Source organism: Lygodium microphyllum, chromosome 16 (genome assembly GCF_053477565.2).
Source record: "Lygodium microphyllum isolate KBCC chromosome 16, Lygodium_microphyllum_v1.1.10, whole genome shotgun sequence".
Classification (NCBI taxonomy): domain Eukaryota; kingdom Viridiplantae; phylum Streptophyta; class Polypodiopsida; order Schizaeales; family Lygodiaceae; genus Lygodium; species Lygodium microphyllum.
In genome coordinates, this window is record NC_141150.1 from 139938930 (window position 1) to 139963174 (window position 24245).

General features: G+C 46.9%; 1 pseudogene; it reads right to left on the reverse strand.

Annotated features, from left to right (window-relative positions):
• Nucleotides 1–6876: 6876 nt before the first annotated feature.
• Nucleotides 6877–16036, reverse strand: LOC148023503 (uncharacterized; annotated as a pseudogene).
• Between the last annotated feature and the right edge of the window lie 8209 nt (nucleotides 16037–24245).

Below are 24245 nucleotides of genomic sequence, written 5' to 3' on the forward strand. Positions count from 1 at the left end.
CTCTCCCATGACATGGCACACCTCCCCCCATCTTCCCAAAGATCCCGCTCCACCCAACCGCAAGAAACCCACTTCTCTACGACATGGCACACACCCTCAATCTTTTTTTAACCTCATTGATGACCTCACAACACATAAAGTAGATTCACCTAACATTCTCTCATGAGTGTAAATGCATCTCCCTTTTTCGACCAAACAGAGGGGCATTCACATGAGCCTAGTTGAAAAGCCTATTTCTAACAGGGTGGAGCAGGGTTCTTGGGGAAGTTGTGCCATGTCGTGGGAGAGTGGGTTTCTTTGGGGTTGGGTGGAGCAAGGTTTTTGAGAAAAGAGAGTTGGGAGGAGAGAGGGATGTGTGTATGTGCCATGTCGTGGCGGAGTGGAGGTTAGGTGTAGGGTTGTGCCGTGGTTTTTGGGAGAGAGGGTGCGTGCGCTACATCTTGGGGCAGTGGGGTTTTTAGGAGTTGGGTGAAGTGGGGTTTTTTGAAGGGGAGAGGTGGGATGACGTGACATGTAGTGCTGGGGGAGTGGGGTTTCTTGTGGTTGGGTGGAGCGGGGTTTTTGGAAAGGAGGGGGGATGGTGTGCCATGTCATGGCGTGATGTAGGGCTTTTGGCATTAGGTGAAGCAGGGTTTTTGGGAAGAGGGAGGAGGTGTGCCATGTCGTGGGAGAGTGGGTTTTTTTGGGATTGGATGGAGCGGGGTTTTTGAGAAAAGAGAGTTGGGAGGAGAGAGAGATATGTGTGTGTGTGTGCACCATGTCGTGGCAGAGTGGAGGTTGGGTGTAGGGGTTGTGCCGCAGATTTTGGGAGAGAGGGCATGTGGGGGAGTGGGGATTTTTGGGGTTGGGTGAAGTGGAGTTTTTTGACGAAGGACGGGGGGGGCATGGGGGGGACTTGAACAGCCTATTTCTAACAGGGTGGATCAGGGTTCTTAGGGAAGTTGTGCCATGTCGTGAGAGAGTGGGTTTTTTTGGGGTTGGGTGGAGCAGGGTTTTTGAGAAAAGAGAGTTGGGAGGAGAGAGGGATGTGTGTATATGCCATGTTGTGGTGGAGTGGAGGTTGGGTGTAGGGGTTGTGCCATGGTTTTTGGGAGAGAGGGTGCGTGTGCTATATCTTGGGGAAGTGCGTTTTTTTGGGATTGGGCCAAGCGGGGTTTTTGGAAGGGGGGAGGGGGGATGACGAGTCATGTTGTGGTGGGAGAGTGTGGTTTCTTGTGGTTAGGTGCAGCGGGGTTTTTGAGAAGGAGGGCGGATGGTGAACCATGTCATGGTGTGATATGTAGGGTTTTTTGGGGTTGGGTAAAGCGGGGTTTTGGGAAGAGGCGGGAGGTGTGCCATGTCCTGGGAGAGTGCAGTTTTTTGGGATTGGGTGAAGCGGGTTTTTTGAGAAAAGAGAGTTGGAAGGAGAGAGGGATGTGTGTGTGTGTGTGTGTGTGTGTGTGTGTGTGTGTGTGTGTGTGTGTGTGCCATATCATGGTGGGTTTCTTTTCTCTCCACACATACACATTTCCTTCATCCACACACCATGAGCACACTTTGTTATCATCCGCCATACCCAAAAAACCCCATTCCCCCACAATATGGCACACACACCCTTTCTCAAAAACCAGGGCACCACCCCTACACCCAACCTCCACTCCTCCATGACATCATATATACACACACACACATATCCCTCTCTCCCTCTAACTCTCGTTTCTCAAGAATCTCGCTCCACCTAACCCTAGAAAACCCTAGTCCACCATGACATGGCACACACTCTCTCTCTCTTTCAAAAAACCCCGCTCCACTCAATCCCAAAAAACCCCACAAAACCCCACGACATTGCACACCCTCCCCTTCTCCTTTCCAAAAACCTCACTCCATCCGACCCCAAAAAACCCACACTCCCACCACAACATAGCATGTCGTCCCCCCTCTCAAAAAACCCCGCTTGGCCTAACCCCAAAAAACCTTGCTCTCCCACAACATGGCACACCTCCCCTCGTCTTTACAAAGACCCGGCCCTCAACACTTGGGTTGATCTAACACATACTGTCTCTCCCAAAAACCACGGCACAACCCCTACACCCAACCTCCACTCCGTTATGATATGGCACACATAAACACATCTCTCTCTCCTCCCAACTCTCTTTTCTCAAAAAACTCACTCCACCCAATCCCAAAAAAACCCACTCTCCCACGACATGGCACACCTCCCGCCTCTTCCCAAAAACCCCACTTCACCCAACCCCAAAAAACCCTACATATCACGTCATAACATGGCACATCATCCCCCTCCTTCCCCAAAACCCCGCTCCACCTAACCACAATAAACCCCAATCCCCCACCACAACATGGTATGTCAACCCCCCTCCCCCGTTCAAAAAACCGTGCTTTGCCCAATCCCAAAAAAACCCACTGCCCCAAGATATAGCACACACACCCTCTCTCCCAAAAACCATGGCACAACCCCTACACCCAACCTCCACTCCACCACAACATGGCATATATACACATCCCTCTCTCCTCCCAACTCTCTTTTCTCAAAAATCGCGCTCCACCCAACCCCAAAAAAACCCACTCTCCCATGACATGGCACAACTTCCCTAAGAACCGCGCTCCATCCTGTTAGAAATAGGCTTTTCAACTAGGCTCATGTGATTGCCCCTGTATTTGGTGGAGAAAGGGAGATGTATTTACACCCATGAGAGAATGTTAGGTGAACCTATTTTATGTGTTGTGAGGTCATCAATGAGGTTAGCAAAAGATTCTTGTATCAGCCTATATAAGAGGCTCATTCTCTTTATAACAAGACACATTAGATCAATATGATTATTATTCTTCTACTTTTCATTTAGCTTGTGTCCATCTTTCTTTCTTTTCTCTCCAGACATACACATTTCTTTCATCCACACACCATGAGCACACTTTGTTATCATCCGCCATACCCAAAAAACCCCACTCCCCCACAATATGGCACACACACCCTTTCTCAAAAACCAGGGCACAACCCCTACACCCAACCTCCACTCTGCCATGACATCATATATACACACACACACATATCCCTCTCTCCCTCTAACTCTCGTTTCTCAAAAATCTCACTCCACCTAACCCTAGAAAACCCTAGTCCACCATGACATGGCACACACACTCTCTCTCTTTCCAAAAACCCCGCTCCACTCAATCCCAAAAAACCCCACAAAACCCCACGACATTGCACACCCTCCCCTTCTCCTTTCCAAAAACCTCACTTCATCCGATCCCAAAAAACCCACACTCCCACCACAACATAGCATGTCGTCCCCCCTCTCAAAAAACCCCGCTTGGCCTGACCCCAAAAAACCTTGCTCTCCCACAACATGGCACACCTCCCCTCGTCTTTCCAAAGACCCGGCTCCAACCAATCCAAAAAAACCAACTCCCCCATGACATGGCACATACCCTCTCCCCCTTCCCAAAAACCCGCTTCAACCAACCCTAAAAAGCCCGATACTACAACATGGTACATCATCCCTAAAAAACCCCACTCTCTCACCACAACATGGCATGTCATACCGCCTCTCAAAAAATCCCGCTTAGCCCACCCCAAAAAATACCCCGTCTCTCCCATGACATGGCACACCTCCCCCCGTCTTCCTAAAGATCCCGCTCCACCCAACCGCAAGAAACCCACTTCTCTACGACATGGCACACACCCTCAATCTCTTTCTAACCTCATTGATGACCTCACAATACATAAAGTAGATTCACCTAACATTCTCTCATGAATGTAAATGCATCTCCCTTTTTCCACCAAACAGAGGGGCATTCACATGAGCCTAGTTGAAAAGCCTATTTCTAACAGGGTGGAGCAGGGTTGTTGGGGAAGTTGTGCCATGTCGTGGGAGAGTGGGTTTCTTTGGTGTTGGGTGGAGCAAGGTTTTTGAGAAAAGAGAGTTGGGAGGAGAGAGGGATGTGTGTATGTGCCATGTCGTGGCGGAGTGGAGGTTAGGTGTAGGGTTGTGCCGTGGTTTTTGGGAGAGAGGGTGCGTGTGCTATATCTTGGGGCAATGGGGTTTTTAGGAGTTGGGTGAAGTGGGGTTTTTTGAAGGGGAGAGGTGGGATGACGTGACATGTAGTGGTGGGGGAGTGGGGTTTCTTGTGGTTGGATGGAGCGGGGTTTTTGGAAAGGAGGGGGGATGGTGTGCCATGTCATGGCACGATGTAGGGCTTTTGGCGTTGGGTGAAGCGGGGTTTTTGGGAAGAGGGAGGAGGTGTGCCATGTCGTGGGAGAGTGGGTTATTTTGGGATTGGGTGGAGCGGGGTTTTTGAGAAAAGAGAGTTGGGAGGAGAGAGGGATGTGTGTGTGTGCGCCATGTCGTGGCAGAGTGGAGGAGAGTTGGAGGATAGAGAGATGTGTGTATGTGCCATGTCGTGGCGGAGTGGAGGTTAGGTGTAGGGTTGTGCCGTGGTTTTTGGGAGAGAGGGTGCATGTGCTACATCTTGGGCCAGTGGGGTTTTTAGGAGTTGGGTGAAGTGGGGTTCTTTGAAGGGGAGAGGTGGGATGACGTGACATGTGGTGGGGGGGTGGGGTTTCTTGTGGTTGGGTGGAGCGGGGTTTTTGGAAAGGAGGGGGGATGGTGTGCCATGTCATGGCGCGATGTAGGGCTTTTGGCATTGGGTGAAGCGGGGTTTTTGGAAAGAGGGAGAAGGTGTGCCATGTCGTGGGAGAGTGGGTTATTTTGGGATTGGGTGGAGCGGGGTTTTTGAGAAAAGAGAGTTGGGAGGAGAGAGAGATGTGTGTGTGTGCGTGTGGGCCATGTCATGGCAGAGTGGAGGTTGGGTGTAGGGGTTGTGCCACGGATTTTGGGAGAGAAGGCATGTGGGGGAGTGGGGATTTTTGGGGTTGGGCGAAGCAAGGTTTTTTGAGGAAGGACGGGGGGGCATGGGGGGACTTGAACAGCCTATTTCTAATAGGGTGGAGCAGGGTTCTTAGGGAAGTTGTGCCATGTCGTGAGAGAGTGGGTTTTTTTGGGGTTGGGTGGAGCGGGGTTTTTTAGAAAAGAGAGTTGGGAGGAGAGAGGGATGTGTGTATATGCCATGTTGTGGTGGAGTGGAGGTTGGGTGTAGGGGTTGTGCCATGGTTTTGGGAGAGAGGGTGCGTGTGCTATATCTTGGGGAAGTGCGTTTTTTTGGGATTGGGCCAAGCGGGGTTTTTGGAAGGGGGAGGGGGGATGACGAGCCATGTTGTGGTGGGAGAGTGTGGTTTCTTGTGGTTAGGTGGAGCGGGGTTTTTGAGAAGGAGGGCGGATGGTGTGCCATGTCATGGTGTGATATGTAGGGTTTTTTGGGGTTGGGTAAAGCGGGGTTTTGGGAAGAGGTGGGAGGTGTGCCATGTCCTGGGAGAGTGGGGTTTTTTGGGATTGGGTGAAGCGGGTTTTTTGAGAAAAGAGAGTTGGGAGGAGAGAGGGATGTGTGTGTGTGTGTGTATGTGCCATATCATGGTGGATTGGAGGTTGGGTGTAGGGGTTGTGCCGCATTTTTTGGGAGAGAGGGTATGTGTGTCATATTGTGGGTGGATACAACGGTGTTTTTGAGGAGGGGGGTATGCCATATCGTGGGGTGTTGTGGGGTTTTTTGGGATTGGGTGGAGCGGGGTTTGAGAAGGGAGAGAGGGTGTGTCCATTGGCTCCCACCTCTCTAGTTCACTCGTTATGCTCTAAGATAAGTAGTGAAATCTCCTCCCATAAAGAAGTGTCTCTTGGGTCTGCAATGTCAGAAAGCTATTATAGGAGACATCGTACCTAGGAGAGGGTAGTTGAGTCAAGAGAATCATGGCCATATCCTCTAAAGATATCATCCTCTCAAAGGATATAAGAAGGTGATTGGTGTCAAATGGGTCTTCAAGACCAAGTACCATAGTGATGACTCATTCCTTCAGGAAAAGTTAGGATATCGGCGCTCCAAGGCCGATCTGCAACTTTATGTGTACACCTCCAAGGGTGGTCGTGTGTTGCTTGTTCTTTATGTTAATGATTTGATTGTTACAGGTGACCATGCACAAAAGGTTGAAGAGACAAAGGCAGCCTTACATCAAAAGTTCGAGATGACGGATTTAGGACTTCTCCATTTCTTTTTGGACCACCAGATTTATCAAACTCAGAGGGGGATTTTCCTTTCCCAGCTCCTAGCAGTATGTATAAGAGCTCTTGGTGACTTTTGAGATGGAGGGTTACAGGTCCATTTCTACTCCTATGGATCCGAACTGGAAGGCCACTTCTCACATAGATTCTCCTTTAGCAGATGCTACTCACTACTGCAGCAACTAATTAGATCATTGATTTGGCTCCTCAACACTTGGGTTGATCTAACACATACCGTCTCTCCCAAAAACCACGGCACAACCCCTACACCCAACCTCCACTCCGCTATGATATGGCACACATACACACATCTCTCTCTCCTCCCAACTCTCTTTTCTCAAAAAACTCACTCCACCCAATCCCAAAAAAACCCACTCTCCCACGACATGGCACACCTCCTGCCTCTTCCCAAAAACCCCACTTCACCCAACCCCAAAAAACCCTACATATCACGCCATAACATGGCACACCATCCCCCCTCCTTCTCCAAAACCCCGCTCCACCTAACCACAATAAACCCCAATCCCCCACCACAACATGGTATGTCAACCCCCCTCCCCCGTTCAAAAAACCCTGCTTTGCCCAATCCCAAAAAAACCCACTGCCCCAAGATATAGCACACGCACCCTCTCTCCCAAAAACCATGGCACAACCCCTACACCCAACCTCCACTCCACCACAACATGTTAATATAGCTAAAAAATCCAAAAGCTTTGTTTATAAGCTTATAATGCATAAGGCTTTTTGACGTAGCTTCAACGTCGTTCTGCTAACCTGCAACGCGCAGTAAACGAGTATGTCTGTGCGACAATCGCGCAGAAAAAAAAACACACTGCGAGGTGACGTCGATCATGGCCGTCCAAGGGTTGGGTGGAGCGAGGTTTTTGAAAAAAGAGAGTTAGGGGACAGAGGGGTATGTGTGTGTGTGCATGATGTCGTGGTAGAGTGGAGATTAGGTGTAGGGGTTGTGCGGCGATTTTTGGGAGAGGGTGTGTGTGCCATCTCGTGGGGGAGTGGGGTTTTTTGGGGTTGGGCGAAGTAGGGTTTTTTGAAGGGGGAATGACGTGCCATGTTGTGGTGGGGGAGTGGGGGTATTTTGGGGCTGGGTGCAGCGGGGTTGTCGGGAAGGAGGGGGGTGGTGTGTCATGTCGTGGTGCAGTGTGGGGTTTTTTGGGGTTGGGTGGAGCGGGGTTCTTGGGAAGAGGGGGGAGGTGTGCCATGTCATGGGAAAGTGGGTTTTTTTCGAGTTGGGTGGAGCGGGCTTTTTGAGAAAAGAGAGTTGGGAGGAGATAGGGTATGTGTGTGTGTGTGCCATGTCATGGCGGAGTGGAGGTTAGGTGTACCCATATCGTGGGGGAGTGGGGTTTTTTGGTGTTGGGCGAAGCGGGGTTTTTTGAAGGGGGAGGGGACGACGATATGCCATGTTGTGGTGGGGGGATTGGAAGAGGGGGGAGGTGTGCCATGTCGTAGAAGAGTGGCTTTTTTTGGGGTTTGGTGGAGCGGGGTTTTTTAGAAAAGAGTGTTGGGAGAAGAGAGGGATGTGTGTGTGTGTGTGTGTGTTTGTGTGTGTGTGTGTGTGCCATGTCGTGGCGCTGTGGAGGTTGGGTGTAGGGGTTGTGCCGCGATTTTTGGGAGAGAGAGTGTGTGCCATATCATGGCGGAGTGGGGTTTTTTGGGGATGGGAAAAGTGGGGTTTTTTAAGGGGGGTGGGGGGCGACATGCCATGTTGTATTGGGGGTTTTGGGGGGCGACATGCCATGTCGTGGGGTGGTGTGGGGTTTTTTGGGGCTAGGTAGATTGAGGTTTTGGGGAGGGTTGTGTGCCATGTCATGACACGGTGTGAGGTTTTTTGGGGTTGGGTGGAGTGGGGTTCTTAGGAAGAAAGGGGAGGTATACTATGTCATGGGAGAGTGGGTTTTTTTAGGGATGGGTGGAGCGGGGTTTTTGAGAAACGAGAGTTGGAAGGAGAGATGGATGCATGTGTGTGTATGCCATGTTGTGGCAGGGCGGAGGTTGGGTGTATGGGTTATGCCGTTGTTTTTGAAAGAGAGGGTATGTATGCCATATCGTGGAAAAGGGGGGTTTTTTGGGGTTGGGCGAAGTGTGGTTTTTTGAAGGGGCGGGGGGAACAATGTGTCATATTGTGGTGGGGGAGCAGGGTTTTTTGGGGTTGGATAAAGTGGGGTTCTTGGGAAGGGGGGGAGGGGGTGTGCCATATCGTGGGGCGGTGTGGGATTTTTTGGGATTTGGTGGAGCAGGGTTTTTGGGAAGGGAGAGAGGCTGTGTACCATGTGGTGGTGGAGTGGGTTTTTTGGGGTTGGGTGGAGCAAGGTCTTTGGGAATAGGGGGGAGATGTGCCATGTCATGTGAGAGCAGGGTTTTTGGGGTCGGGCAAAGCGAGGTGTTTTTTGAAGGCATGAGGCAGGGACGATGTGCTATGTTGTGGTGGGGGAGTGGGGTTTTTTGTGGTTCAGTGGAGCGGGGTTTTGGGAAAGGAGGAGAGTGGTGTGACATGCCGTGTTGTAATGTGGGGTTTTTTGGGGTTGGGTGGAGCGGGGTTTTTGGGAAGGGGAGGAGGTGTGCCATGTCGTGGGAGAGTGGGTTTTTTTGTGTTGTGCCATAGTTTTTAGAAGAGAGAAAGTGTCTGTGCCATATCGTGGGGGAGGGGGTTTTTTGGGGTTGGGCGAAGTGGGATTTTTTGAAGGGGCCACCAGGGGGGGGGCAATGACATGCCATGTTGTGGTGGGGGATCCGGGTCTTTTGGGGTTGGATGGAGCGGGGTTCTTAGGAAGGAGGGGTGGAGGGGGTATGCTAGAATGGCAAGCGGCTTCCTGAAGACAGGTGTTCATTTGGCTACAGCTCCCAATCCCAAGGTTATCGCTTCAAGTTCGAGACAACTGGGGCTTCAAGAATGACAGAAACGTAGATTGGGGCATAGCATAAACGCAGATTGGGGCTTCAAGACGAAATGCATACTCAATGCAATTAAACCACAACAAAAACAATCTCAAAATTACAGAGAAACTTTAAGAGGCTTCGTTCAAAATTAAAACATAGAGAAAGGGACGAGAGAGAGAGAGGTTACAGCTACCTTGTTTTTAGACTGTCGTAGGCAAAAATCCTATCAATCTCGTCAAATACAGCCTACAAAAGTACCTCGTTTTCAGATTCATAGAGAGAGAGAGAGAGAGAGAGAAAGAAAAGAAAGAAAGAAAGTTATATTAACGTCTTCTAAAGACCAAAACTGGCCTATGAGACAAACTGTGATACAACTGATGAGGTCCAGCTATCCAAAATAAAAGTGCTGAATGAAAAGCTAAAAACTGAAAACTGAAAATACGGTGCTGTGAGTGTGATAAGTGTCGTGTATGTGTATGTGGGTATGTAGCTCTGGTACTCCAGATAATGGCTACAAAAGGGGAACAAATGTCGGCTGTGATAGGGGAACAACTGTCGGCTGTGATAAAGTGGTGCGATGTGTATATGTAACAGATGCAGGGAGATATACTATCCTAGGATGTAGTAGCAGTCGTCGAAGTCGCTAATAGTAGGTGATCCCTCCTGGATGCAGGATGTGGTACATCGGCGGTGGAGAAAGAGCAAACTGGAGGTCTGAGATCCAGTGTGTCGAGTGTCGTCGGATCTCAGTCTGCTATCGATGTAGATCAAGAATCCTCCGGATCTCCTGTCGGTGTGGCTGTGGGGTCCGAAACCCACGGATCCTCGTGCGACGTCGGGTACGCTGGTCCTCACCCTGCTGTAGTGTGAGCCCAGAGGTCTGGCTGGAGGCTGGTACAGTAGCTCTCACTCTGTCTGTCTGAAAGAACTGTGTAATAGTTGTTTGGGTGGGCCCCTCTCTGACTGGGACCCGCTGTGTGCTCTGCTCTCTGATGTGCCATGCCTCTCCCAGAAAATGGCCAAATGATCTCTGATCCATATCAGTCATACATCCTTGAAGTGAGCTGCTCAATGTGTATCTAGATCTCAACTCTGAGTATGCCGGGCATCTGAGAACAAAATGCTCCTCACTCTCCACCTCTGATCTGCAAAGGGGGCATATCCTCTCCTCCCGTGGGATGCCACTGGCTCTGCCACTCTCAATCATAAGCTGATGTGATGATACCCTGAGCTGTCCAATAAGAACTCTCAATCGATGTGGCATATAGATCTGCATATATCTCAGAATCTCTATGACTCCCTGCTCTGATATGCTCAAGAACTGTGTATAATAATGTGCCATCTTCGATGGCAGTGGCTGTGCAGGGCTGACCCATGTCCTCTGTATATAAATATGCCATATCTCCTGTCTGATGACTCTATTCCTCTCAGAGAGAGAGAGGGTGTAAGTGGGAGCCTGAGTATCATATAGAAGAGGTGGGAGTCTATCAATGTCCAGCCCATGTCTGTCAAACCAAGCTCTAGTCTGTGCATACCATGATGTGGTATCCCCCGCTCGAGCCATCTCCTGAGATGCCATATATGCTTTGTATGCAATGCGATCTCTGTCCATATCCTGAAATCTTTGTAGGAAGCAGACTGTCTGAAATAGTGCCTCTACTAGCATGGGCGGTGTGGCAAGCTCTGCTCGCACAATGTCATGTGGGACTGAGGCCTTGCTGCGAATCAATCTAGATATCATGATCACCTGAGGTCTCTCCATCAATGTCCATACATAATCGGCAAGGCCTGGCCCCCACATAGCTGCTCCATACATCAGTGCTGGAGTGACTAGAGTATCAAAGAGCCACCCCTTGGTGCGGGGCTCCTGGAAATGTGCCTGATGACACTGTCGCTCCATAAGAGCCAATGTTGAGTATCCTCTAGTGAGGCGGTCACGAGCTGCCTGTGTCATCAAGAAAATCCCTGAAGCTGCTGTAAAGGTGACTCCCAAATATACATATGATCTAGTGACCTCAATATTCCCTCCTGCTGCCATGAAAATACTCTGTCTATGTATCTGAGCTCATGTATGGAATATAAGAACCTTGGTTTTACCAAGGTTCACTGTCATGCCTCTCTGTATGCAAAAATCATCCAATGCTAATAAATGCTGCTGTAATCCCTGAGCTTAATCTGAGACCAACACAATGTCATCTGCATATAGTAAGATATGAACTGTGGCTCCACTGAGATCTATACCTCCACCGGCTCGTTGTTGAATAAACTCTGCTATCTCATCAATGTATAGCCCAAATAGAGTCGGTGAGAGTGGGCATCCTTGTTTCACACCAATGGTGCTCACAAGGGGATCTGATATACCTCCCGAACATCTGACTCTGCCAGTGACCCGCTCATATAGTGCATAAATACCCCACATCATGTCATCATCCACCCCTAGATCAAGCAGGCGTCTAAAAAGCCTCTCTCTCGGAACCATGTCAAAGGCTTTGCGGAAATCCACAAAGCAACAATACAATCTCTGTTTCTTCACTCGTGTCTGGTCGATCAGACAACGGAGAGTGAAGATGTGGTCTATGGTAGAAAATGCCCGTCTGAACCCTGCATGTCCGGGTGCGCGCATGCACTCTCTCTCTGCCAGCATGCTGAGCTCCTCCTCCATCACCATGCCATAAAGTTTGGCCAAAATTGGCCCAATCATGATGGTCCTATACGTGTTAGGATCCATAGGATCCCCTGACTTATGGATAGGTACAATGATATGCCCTGTCCACGAGTCAGGGAACCCCTCAGACAATGCACGGTTGAAGAGGTGAGCAATGAGTGGAGCCAATGTGTCTCTGCCATATATAATATGCTCTGCCTGAAGATCAAACTGGTCTCGAGCGCGGCCATGCTGTAACCGTGAGATAGCATGTTTCACCATATTAGTGGTGAAAAATGATGAAATACCCGGTCTTGGTGTACATGGTGTGGGTATCAGCGGCTGTGCGGGTACATGATATAAACTCTGTACATATCCATGCCATACTGCAGGGTCATGTATCGATGTGGGTGAGCGTGGTTCTCTGATCTGCCTCCATGCCTCTGCACAATCTCTACTCATAAGAAGGTGGTATATATCCCAATATCTCTCCTCCTCCCATTCCCGCTTTTTATGGTGGGTCAAGCGGTGCATGCGTCTCTGCGCCTATCTGTGTGTGATCTCTCCTCTGGCCTCCAAATCGCGTAGTTGTCGACGTAGATCTCTACACTCATCATCATACCACATGTTCTGTGGCATGGTACCGGTCCGAGGGGGGTGCGTGTATGTGTGATGTGGAAAACTGAGTGTAGCAGAATCATGCAGAATGCTTGTGATATCAGTGGTCAGTGTATCAAGGGGTGCGTATGGATCAAGTGACGTGATGTGCTCCTCCAGATGCTGTGAGTAAACATGTGAGAGCTCATGAGTGAAGTGTGTGGTAGTATGCATGTGGGGTATGATATCTGCAGGTGGTGATGGTAATGAGGTGAGGAGTGAGAAACTGAGAAAGGTGTGATCGGCACCGAGTGGAAGTCTCCCAAGGCCGAAGGACTCGATAGTATGCATCCCATCGATCGGTCCGAGTAGATAATCTACAGTACTCTCGCCCCCCCCATGTGGGAAGCATGTAAGACCTCCTGAATATGGCCATCGTGCCATCCCGTTATAAATAACGAGATGATGTCTACTACCAAGCTCAAGTAAATGTCCTCCATACCCTGTGGTGTCTGGCCCAGTATTTGCTGACTCCCGACTGATCCCCAACTCCTCAGGTTCTAATGCTCTCATGATCTTTGGCTGCTCCATATCAAAACTCTCACACTGTCGGCTCTGTGTGCGCCCGTTGAAGTCCCCCATAAGGAAGACCTCACCCAAACTAGAATACATAATAATGTCCTCTGAGAGCTATGAATAAGGGGAGGGGTAATCTCTGGCCTGAATATCACCCTGCATAGTAGCATATCTGGACCCTCGTGGTGAAAAGTAGCATACTACCATATAGATCCATCTGTCATCTGATATCTGCACTCTGATCCATATGTAACTGGCCTCCTCATCTCGTCTCACTAATTGGATATGTCTCTGTATCCCCTGACGGAATAGAACTGCCACCCCTCCTGAGACCCTAGATGTACTCTGCCTAGTAGTAACCCGATATGCAGATACCCACTCAAATCCTGTAATGCGTGGAAGCCCTCTCTCTGGGCTCTCATGTGTCTCTGTGAGGCATATAACATCATGATCGGGTAAAATCTCCTCAAGTCTGTCCGGTCGTGACCATAGGGAGCCGTTGCAGTTCAAACTGCCACACGTATCAGGATCTCCTGTACAGTCCTCTACCCCGTCTCATAGGCCACGCCCCCTATTTGGTGGGGCGTCCATCTATAAAAATCCGGCCATCTCGATAGAAGGCCTTATGGCCTTCTCTACGTGCTTGGAGTATCTGTGGCATGCATGCTCGTCTGTGTGCAATCTGCATGAGAGAGAGAGAGAGAGAGAGAGAGAGGTACCTCGCTTTCAGAAATTCAGACTCAAGAGAAGACACTGAGGGCCACTTTAGTGACTCAAGAAAGACTCCAGCTTTCAAAAGGTAAACTTATTAGGTTGTTAGATCTATGGATAAGGCTTGTCTTTGGTGGGAAAGGGACAAAGCTGTCTGGATCATTAGAGGCACACATAAATGGGTTGATATATGCCATTATGAAACCAGATGAGAAGGTTGATATTATGTACAGGAATATCAAGCATGCCTTCTTTTAGCGAGTTCAAAAAAGATATGATTACTCTCCTTCACCTACACTTGCATAGCTTTATCATGGTTGGAAATAAGAAGACCAAGGATGTACAATTCTTCGTTGAGGTCAATGGAGGTAGTTCACCAATTGGTGGGGTAGATGCAGCACATATGATCCAAATGTGATTGAGGAAAAGCAATAGGAAAGGGATAGGAAAAATAAGGTTAACAAACGAGTTTAACCTTTTTGTGAAGAGAGGACATACACCCTCTCTCCCTTCCCAAATCCCGCTCCACCTAATCCCAAAAAACCCCTCAACGCCCCATGATATGCCACACCCCCCTCCTCAAAAAACCCCATTGCATCCAACCCCAAAAAACCCCGCTCTCCCACCACAACATGGCATGTCATCTCCCTTCCCCCTCTCAAAAAACACCGCTTCTCTCGACCCCAAAAAACCTCGCTGTCCCACGACATGGCACACCTCTCCCTCTCTTCCCAAAGACCTCGCTCCACCCAACCCCAAAAAACCCACTCCCCCATGACATGGCACACACCCTCTCTCCCTTCCCAAAAAGCCCGCTCCACCCAACCCTAAAAAACCCCACACCACCCCACGACATGGCACACCCCCTCCCCCACTCCTTTCTAAGAACCCATCGAAGGATACGTAATGTGTTTCGTGCTAGTTTGCAATGCCCTTTTGTGGGAAAGTTTGCTGGACCTACTATGGAAGATACTCCCAAGGTTGATGAAATTGAAGAAATCCTTCAACTAAAGGAAAGTAGGTGCATCCATCTATCCATTGTAACTTTTAATATGGCCACAAAATTGCAATCTCTCCATTTTTTTGGTTTTACAACCATGTAAGCTTGGATTCTTGACTTGAGCCTAGCTCAAATTTGCTTGAGTGTTTGAGCTAGGAATAAAGGTTGCTTAAATTATGCAAGATATCTAAAAAGTTATGCTCAAAATTTGGATATATGATGGAAGATGGTTTTGAGGTAAGACTACTTAGCAAGGGTATCCCTGTGGTCCATGTATGTTTTAGAGTGGAATGTAATGTAAAAGTGAGGTACACGTGCAAAGAGTATGGGGATATTTACTATGGGAGTTTGAACAAATGTGTGGGACTGTGTTTCATTGGCATGGTAGTGTGTATCAGTCTATGGATTTGTAATGGGAGTAGCATACCCACACACACATACATCTGGCACAATGTAGATGGAAATATTTTATCCCTCTTTTGTGAATATTGTAGGGAATGTTGATGCCATCATTGCTTTGCATGCAAGATGTGTATTTTTTGTGAAGAAGCACGCAACCGTTTTTTTTACCACAGAAGATTATCATTTTCTATTAAAACACCCCAAGGGCATAGACCTCAAGGTAAAATACATCCATGATCTTACATCATAGGGCTAAAAATCCAAGACAAAACACACAAATAACCCCGGGCTTGAAGCTCTGAAGGGGTTATCTACATACAACGATAGACTCGTTATAGGGGGGGAGGGTGGGCAGGGGGGTTTACCATTGCATGGGTAGTACCCAAATTATTATGATATTTGCAGCAGTTTTAAGAAAAAAGGAAGGAAGGGCATATCATGAAAGAGGTGCCTAACCAAATGAAGTTGAATCTAGGGCTTCTTCTCAAATACCCAATAGCAAAACAACCTAGCATGCCACACAGATATATAAAAGAGCCAATGAGTTAACAATCTTATTTCCCATAGTTTGCTCTCTCTCTCTCTCTCTCTCTCTCTCTCTCTCTCTCTCTCTCTCTCTCTTTCTCTAGATCTTGCACCTATGTGCAACCTCGCAAACTCAAAGATACTAAATGACCCATCTTTAGCTTGGTGAGTGGACTAAAGTGCCTAAGAGATCACTTGCAAGGGACTCTTGAGCTATCCTAAGAATTGACTAGCAACAACAAGAGCTGGTTCAAAACATAGTGAGATGTTACACTTCTTGCACCGTGACATGGAGAGGTGCCGCAGGCCCAGTGACATCATTTCAAATATCTTTGACCAAAATGGGAAAGAGGTTTGACCACAGAGAAGCACCCAAAAGAGTAACAGTCCAAAAACGAGCTGTTCATGGTGAACGTCGTCATACCCTCTGCACATGCACATGACATACCAGGCAGGCGAAGCCAGTTTAACTGCACAGTTAGAAAGGGTGCACCATTTTCCAATCTGACGCACATGAGGTAAGCTCGTCTCATCTCCATTGCATATCTTTTTCCATGTCTGTTCTGTAATAGGCATCCTTTGCTTGTGCCACGTGTCTCAATTGAACTGTGAAATGGTGAAACACAGAATTTCCCCACCGTTATCGGGCCTCTCCTAGTTGAACTGTAGTTTGCATGCCACGTCAAAAAAGGTCTCACCACGGTGACCTTTTCGAGCCTGTGGTACTTCATCTGCGCAGCACGCCAAGTCTCGACAATGGACAAGGTCTCGCTCTCCCCCCCCTGATGTACACATATGTATGCATGTATGATGTACCTATACCTTTAAAAAAAAGGTTCATATGGGTGTATATAGGTAGAATATTCAATATAATCTACAAGACTGCATGGCATATGCACATTGTGCATACATATTACATAATATATTACATTGCACATACATATTACATATTCTCTTTATTTTGCTTATTTTCAGTGGATGTTTATGTGAGATTATGGGGCCACCTTTGATAATTAAAACTTCTATGGGTTTTTTAAATTAAAGCTAGTCAGATATTCCAAATATTTTTTAAAATCACAATATAATAGAAGTTCAAATTTTTCGCAATGTATTATTGTTATTTTGATTATATATGTCTTTTGTTCCTAACTTTCCATGTTTCTTATCAACTTGCACTAAAGTTTAGATAGCTAAGATGTCACCAAATATAAAAGCTAGTAAAAGTTGCATCCCATCTACTCTGTTACTTGAAAAGGCCTCCCATATCTTTGGAGAGCTCATCCATTTTAATGAGCATCGAGAAGAACCATTATCATCTTCCTCTGTTATTATTATACTTGAGAGCTCATCCTTGCTGGCTTTCTTTGGGAGGAGGACAGCATGGATGGTGGTGAGCAAGCTCTTGATGAAGTACTCCGGTAGCTCAGCACTGTAAAAGATGACTGTCCATGTCCACTTGCACAAGCTGCCCATGATAGTCTTCATGTTGATAACCATAAAAAGATGAGTCCCAATTGTGATGCCCATAAGTAGTAGTTTGCATTGGAACTTGCTGATCCGCTTGCCATGTTGAATTGGGATCATGGGAAGTTGTAAGAGAAAACTTCTCAAAAAGTGAAGTAGCCTCAGCAACAAACTTGTCAACCTTAAGAGAGCATTGTTCAATCCCTTTCCGCATTTGCACAAGGTCATCAAATAATTCCCTGTCAAGCTTGCTGTCCAAGTGTCCCATAACCACTCCTTTGGCCATAACTTGAGATGTATGTGTCCAAATGACACGGTTCTTGGATCTAGATGAAATACTTGATCACTAGACACTTGGGTTATTGTTAGAGATCATCCCCTGGACATGCATTTTCCTCATTCAGGCTGTGTACATATGTATTTTCCAGCCAGGCAGCCATTCGAGAGTGTTAAAGTGTGCGAAGCAGATGTGTTGCCACGTCAGCAGGCGACTGTGCAGGTGCCACATCAGCAACCACGTCATCAGTGCCACGTCAGCTACCACATGGCAGATCAAGTCGGACAAGTCAGCAGATCAGGTTGGCCATGGGACACGTGCCGATTTGTTTCCCCTCCGACCCGTCACCGTCGACCCTGCTCCACACGCATTGACCCGTCACCTCTCGGCCCGTCCAAGCCCCGCGACCTCTCGGCCCTCGGCCCTCCCTTTCGGCCCTTGGTCCCATCAGCCTCGGCCCTCGGCCCCTGCTCTTCGGCCCCCGTGTCCTCAGCCCTCGACCCCTGCCTTCGGCCCTCGGCCTTGCCATCTTCCTCGGCCCCTGCCTTCAGCCCTCGGCCCTTGCCCTCGGCCCTCGGCCCCGCCCGGCATCTCCCCTCGGCCCTATAGTGTGCGTCAGCCCCCCGCCCTGCCATACTCCACCATCATCCTCTTGCCACCTCCATGACGCCATCGAGTCTCGCTAGGGGGTCACACCCACTAAGTTCCTTCCTAGTCATAGAAACAACCTTTACCCAAACTTCTTGATCTCATTTGACCACATGTCTTGCATCAGCTATCATTCTCGAAGCAATTTGAGAAACATGGACAATACCCTTTTTGCCTGCATGAAAGCTGGAGAGTTGTACGAAGCAGCCATTATCCATGACTCTAGAAACCCTGCCATGGTACAAAGCAAAAAGCTCTACCTCTTTAGGGGCACCCTTAAAGCCTCGATCTCCTCTCTCTCCAACTCATCATTTTTGTCATGGTTCCTATAATGATCTTTAGCAGCCCTATCATAACTGTCATGGTGGTCATGTTTCTAATCATTCCATTTGGTATTCCTATCCCCGTCCCTGTCCCTGTCCCTGTCCCTGTCCTTGTCCTTGTCTCTACCCCTGCCATGGAAGGGAAAGAATGCTGCTATCAACACCAAAGCGTTGGCACTACCCCTGTCTAGTTACTGACAACAATAGGACAACAACACTGCAATGATCATTTTGAGTAACTCCTCTCCTAGATTAATTCTGCAGCCACCAGATCATGCTACCTAGAAGCAAAGTCATCACCTCTTTGAGAATAAAATGACAGCCACCAAGTCACCTCTTTGGGAAATGGGTGTCATGACAAGGGAGTCTAAACCAAGCTTGGGATTGTAGACATTCTGTTTTGCAAATCTTGTGTCAACTACACAACAAAAACCCCCCTTCGCCTAACCTCAAAAAACTATAATCTCCCACGACAAGGCAAATCATCACATATTGAGAATTATGGTGATTCTAAGTATGATCGACTTCTTCCCTATAGTTTTTTAAAAAAACCCACAAAAAGAAAAAGAAAATACCACAAATAAAAATAAGGGGTTTCGAAAATCTTCATAATACTCGGTCCAAAAACTAGACTATTATTTATATCAAATGATAAGAGTCTCAAGAGCTACAAGCTCGGTCTCTTGCTTGTAAGAACATTAAAAGTTTTTTAGAATAGACACAATACATCCAAATGTCTTATTTAGACATAGTTCAACCGACATATGTCATTGTAGACGTAAAAGCTTCCTTCGGGTATCGGTAGCAATAGGTAAAAGCTTCCTTAGGGTATCGGTAGCATACTCTTTTCTTACTCCAAGAAAAAAATTACAAAAAGATTTTACTAGTTCCCATGAGAGAGGGTACAAGTAGAAAAAAACACTTAATAAAAACATAGCTAGAACTTGAAATAAGCTAAGCTACAAAACTTAAAAATGAGCTTGTAGCCAAATGTCAACAGCACTTGAACTCCCATAAGAAGCATCTTGCCAAAGACAAGTTGCATGGTATCACTATATTATAACAAGCCACATTACATAAACATACTTGCTTATAAACCCGCAACCCATAATCTTCATAAAAGCACACAATTTCAAGCAACCAAGCATCCTCTTCTCCTCCTCTTCCAAAAACAAATTAGCACAAGATTTCAATAGTTGCCCATAAGAGAGGGTACAAGTACAGAAAATAAAAGGCCAACCGATCTTGTATAGTTTCTTCAAAGTTGAAAGACAGGATCAAGCCAACAACCGTAAGGTTTTGAGAAGGTATCTAGATAACTTCAATTTGAGTACGGTTCAGATATTATTGTCAAAGTCTCTCATTGGTTGGTCTTTTGCCATGGAATTTAAGTCTGTCTTCAAAGTACTTTAGCTCACTTCCTCATATTTTCACAATAGTTCCAATCCAACATAGATTGATTAGAGAACACAACGTAAAATGCATCTATCCCTACAAAATGCACCTAAAATGGGGGTGGTCACTTTCGTAAAAACACAAGGTTGCCTGGAGTTGTCGCTCAACTAGCTAAGCTAAAACACTTAAAAGTGAGCCAGCAACCAAATGCCAACAGCGCTCCAACTCCTATGAGAAGCACCTTACAAAAACACAAGTTGTATGGTGTCCTTACATTATGACAAGCCACATTACATGATCATAATTGCTTGTAAGCCAATAGCCCATAATTCCAAGTAGCCAAGCATCCTCTTCGCTTGCTACAAAAATAAATTAGCTCATTATTTCCAAAATTGCCCATAAGAGAGGATAAAAGTAGTTAAAAACACTTAATATCATGGCTACTTTGGAGTGGGACACCTTGGGGTAGTATGGGCTGAGTAATCACATTGCAGTCCCTCTAAGTTCTGATTTTGGGCTTGAGAGGGGAGTGTTCAACCAAAATAGGCACATTATAAAAATTAACCTTCATTAGCAATTTATTACAGACTTAAATCTCAACTTTTTCAACCTTTATTAAAAATTACCAAAGTGTTTATGTGCCATAAGCGAAAAACTTAAATCTGTGCCTCGAAGCTTAGTGGGTATATTGAACGTTGGATAATCCTTAAAGATACATTATGGCTTCTGATACTTGATGGGTATGATGATGTACTTGGTACTTTATGGATTTAATATCGACATGAAAGGTTTAGTTTGATGAGTTTTTGCCTCAAGTGAATTTCTGTGGTTGATAGATTATGATGTCTTATTGAGTGGTGGTCTTAGGATCGGTTCATTGAATTGCAGTGTCCTTGCTCCACATGCTTGAAACGAGAAGATAGACTCGTTTCTCCAACTAAGATTGAGATATTGGCATTCCACGACCAATCCATAGCTTTATATCCACACTTCAAATGGGGCACGATCCTTGTTTATTGTCCTCTATGTGAATGATTTGATCTTGATAGGTGACCTTGCCCAAATGGTCAAGCAAACGAAGGCAACACTTCATGAGAAGTTTAAGATGAGGACATGGAACTTCACTTTTTCTTAGATCATGAGATCTATCATACTCTAATGGGGATCTTCTAAGTGAATGATTTGATCTTAATATGTGACCATGCCCAAATGGTCAAGCAAACGAAGGCAGCACTTCATGAGAAGTTTAAGATGAGGACATGGGACTTCACTTTTTCTTAGATCATGAGATCTATCATACTCTAATGGGGATCTTCATCTCCTAGCAGTGCTATGTGCAAGCGCTCTTGACTACGTTTGAGATGGAAGGATGCAAGTCCATATGAACTCCTCTAGATCTAAACTAGAAGGCCACAACCCATGTTAATTCACCCTTAGCGGATGCTACCTCTCACATGCAGCTGATTGGGTCCTTGATATGGCATTGAACACTTGTATTTTGTATTTTGCTGTAAGTTTATCGGTTGGGCTCATGAATGACCAACGATGAAGCCGTTTGCTTGAAGAGTTATAGGGGAGGCTTTATCATCATCTCAGTGAAACGGAATGCAAAGACTAAACGTAAAGAGCCAAGTTTTGTTGAAGACTCTTCCATTATGTACATAGCTGAGCTAATTTTCTTGTGTTATGGCCGAGTTAGTTTTGTGAGAGTGCGCAATGGAAGAAAGAACACGAATACAGAGATAAAAAGAGAGAGAGAGAGAGAGAGAGAGAGAGAGAGCAGAAAATAAAGAAACAAATGTTGCACTGGAGATGAATACAATGATGTGGACTAGTTCCTGCACACAACCCAAAGCGTCAGTGAGGGTACCAAATCGGGCTGAGATGAATGGCAGCATCAGTGTCGGAGAGGAGACAGAGACTGGGGTACTAAAATCTACAAGAAGTTTGTGGGAATAAGGAGAGGGGCTACTATATATAGCCCACATTAGCAAAAATTGACCAAAAGTGGCCTCAAAAGACAAGCCACTTTTGGCTTATGTGGGCTATATATATATATATATATATATAGTAGCCGCCGGCCTCCAAAAACAAACCAACTATCCCAAAAGTGGCCGTCAATATGACACCACCCCCAAAATAGCATGCCTCCGTAAAAATGACCAGGCAGCCTCAGTAAGGGCTCATCTTGAACAGTCGGAAGAGGAAGACCCAACCCTGCACAGTCCATGGAAAGAGCAACTTAAGTACAACAAGGGGTATAGCTCCAGTACTAGGGTCTACTATAACTTATATCTTGTTTTGATACTATCTATTGATGTAACAACTCTTGAGCTAGTATTTTGTAATAAACTTAGAATTAATTAGGTCTGCGCAATTGTATTTAATTAGAATACGTAGCGGAAGCATAGTGGGTCCTAACCCACAGGTCTTAGAACTTAAAACTAGTTTTTCTCGAGATGAGGACATCTCGATTTCTCTAAGGGGGAGTGGATGTAATGTACCTATCTTAGCACCTTAAAGGTCAAAAAAGAAAATTGATAAAATTAATAAAAAATGTTACATATTATATTACAAGAACCATCAGAGCTCCTCGTCTTCTTTGGGTAGAGCAAGAAGAATAGACATATGAATGGATGGAAGGAGAAGGAGAAACTTTAAAGGAAAAGGAAGAACAAGAATAACGAAGAGGAAGACGAAGAGAAAGAGGTGGTGGGGGTGAGCTTGAGGCTTGAGCAACAGGTGCCCAAGGTTTGAAGCTTGAGGAGGAAAGCTGGAAGGTTGAGGGTGGAGATTGAGGTACAAGCGGGGCTGCTTTTATAGAGCCCCAGCCAAAAGAAAAGGGCTGGCCAGTAATTGTTGTCGCCTTGATAAAATGCAAACACCAATGCAGCCACCTTGCCCCAAAAGATGCCACCTGATCAAAATGCAAGCTCCACGCTGCCTCTAGATAATGCCGCCTAGGAAAGGCGCAAGGTGGGGACACTCCATATATGGCCATCTAAGCTCCAAAAGATTGTGTTTGCAGCAAATGCAAGTAGTGCTAGATGGTTGGGGTTCTCCTCTGATAAGACATGCTCTCAGTTAGGCAATGCTACCATGTGAGAGTTCGCAACGCAAGAAAAAATATGAATACAGAAAGAGAAAGAAACAAGAAAGAAAGTTATATTAACATCTTCGAAAGGCCAAATCGGCCTATGAGACCAAAAAGATTTTTACATCCAGGGAGTTTGGGGATTTCCCAAGTCTCAATAAAGCTATCATCTAATGCTACGATAGGCTAAGTGGAAGAAAAACCAAAAAGGAGCACATAGCTAATAGGTACGAAAGTGATATACATGCCAGATACAGTGTGGAACTGCTCATGGAGCGTGATCATCCCAGAATATTTCTCACGAGTCTATCTAACATGGAGAGACTAAAGCGGTGGGGTATGGTCCCCTGGTGGCATTGTAGTATCCTTTGTATCCGCAACATGTGCCTCCTACAAGGGCGGGGGCTAGCTGGACGTGGGCGACGGATTCTACGTCTTGTGATGGCTATGTCAAGGGTGGGCCCCGGTGGCGGGGGAGGCTAGGTGGGCTGGTGGGGCCTCTATGGTGGAGAGGATAGTCGGTTCTTGGTAGAACTCTGTAATTGTGCGTTGGTGGGCGGCTCCTTGTCTCCGCTCCGAGGTCTGTAAGGAGGTGATCTCTGTAGCGTTGTAGCTCCAGTAGGAAAAGCCCGCTGATCCTGGAAGTCCATCACCTTGGAAAGTGACCCAAATCCCTCTCTGAACAGGCAGTGGAATTGCCCTCTGATCTCATAGTACACGAGACATCTGCATATGTAGTGTTTCTCTGTCTATGGTTCAAGCTGGCAAGCTGGCAAATCCTGTCTTCTGGGGGGAGGGGGTTTGTACTATACCTGCCTGTCTCGATCCGCAGCTAGTGTGAGGATGTGTGGATCTGTCCAATGGTACATCGTACTCCATGAGATATGTGTGCATCCATGTAGCTTAGGCGAATAATGAACTCGAATGAGGATATGCGAATAATGAACCCGAATGGGAAACCCGAATGTGTGCATCCCAGAGTCAGTGCAGGAAGGTCACTATCTGGAAGAGAGCCTTTGCTACTATGGGCGGTGCCCCCATCTCTGCTCTGATGATCTCATGTGGCACGAAGGGCTTACTCTGGATCATATGTGATATCATAAGAACCAAGGGTCGCTCCATCTGCTCCCATCCCTTATAGACAGCCTCCCCCTTGGGCAATGGTTGGTCCTGTGTGCTCCTCCTTGTGTGGTAGAGACTCGATCCCCATATGGGAACCCCATACAGAAGTACTAGCATGACCAAGGTGTCGAAGAGCCATAGCTTCCGATGCTCCTGGAGCTGTTTGCGGGCACACTGGCTCTCCATTGACCCTAGGGCTGCATAGCCTCATGTTAGTCTATCTTCTGTTGCTTTCCTCAGAGTAAAGCTCGGCCCTAAGAATGTTATCCCAAAATAGGCGTATCTCTGGACCACTTCTATTGTTTCTACGCCATATGTGAAAGGGGGTACTGATCGCCGGATCCATTGGGTAGAGGTGTTAAATATCATGACCTTGGTTTTCCCCAGGTTCGCTATAAGGTCCTTGTCGTGACAAAAGGCCTGTAGTGCATCCATATGGCGCTATAATACCTCGGGGGTACT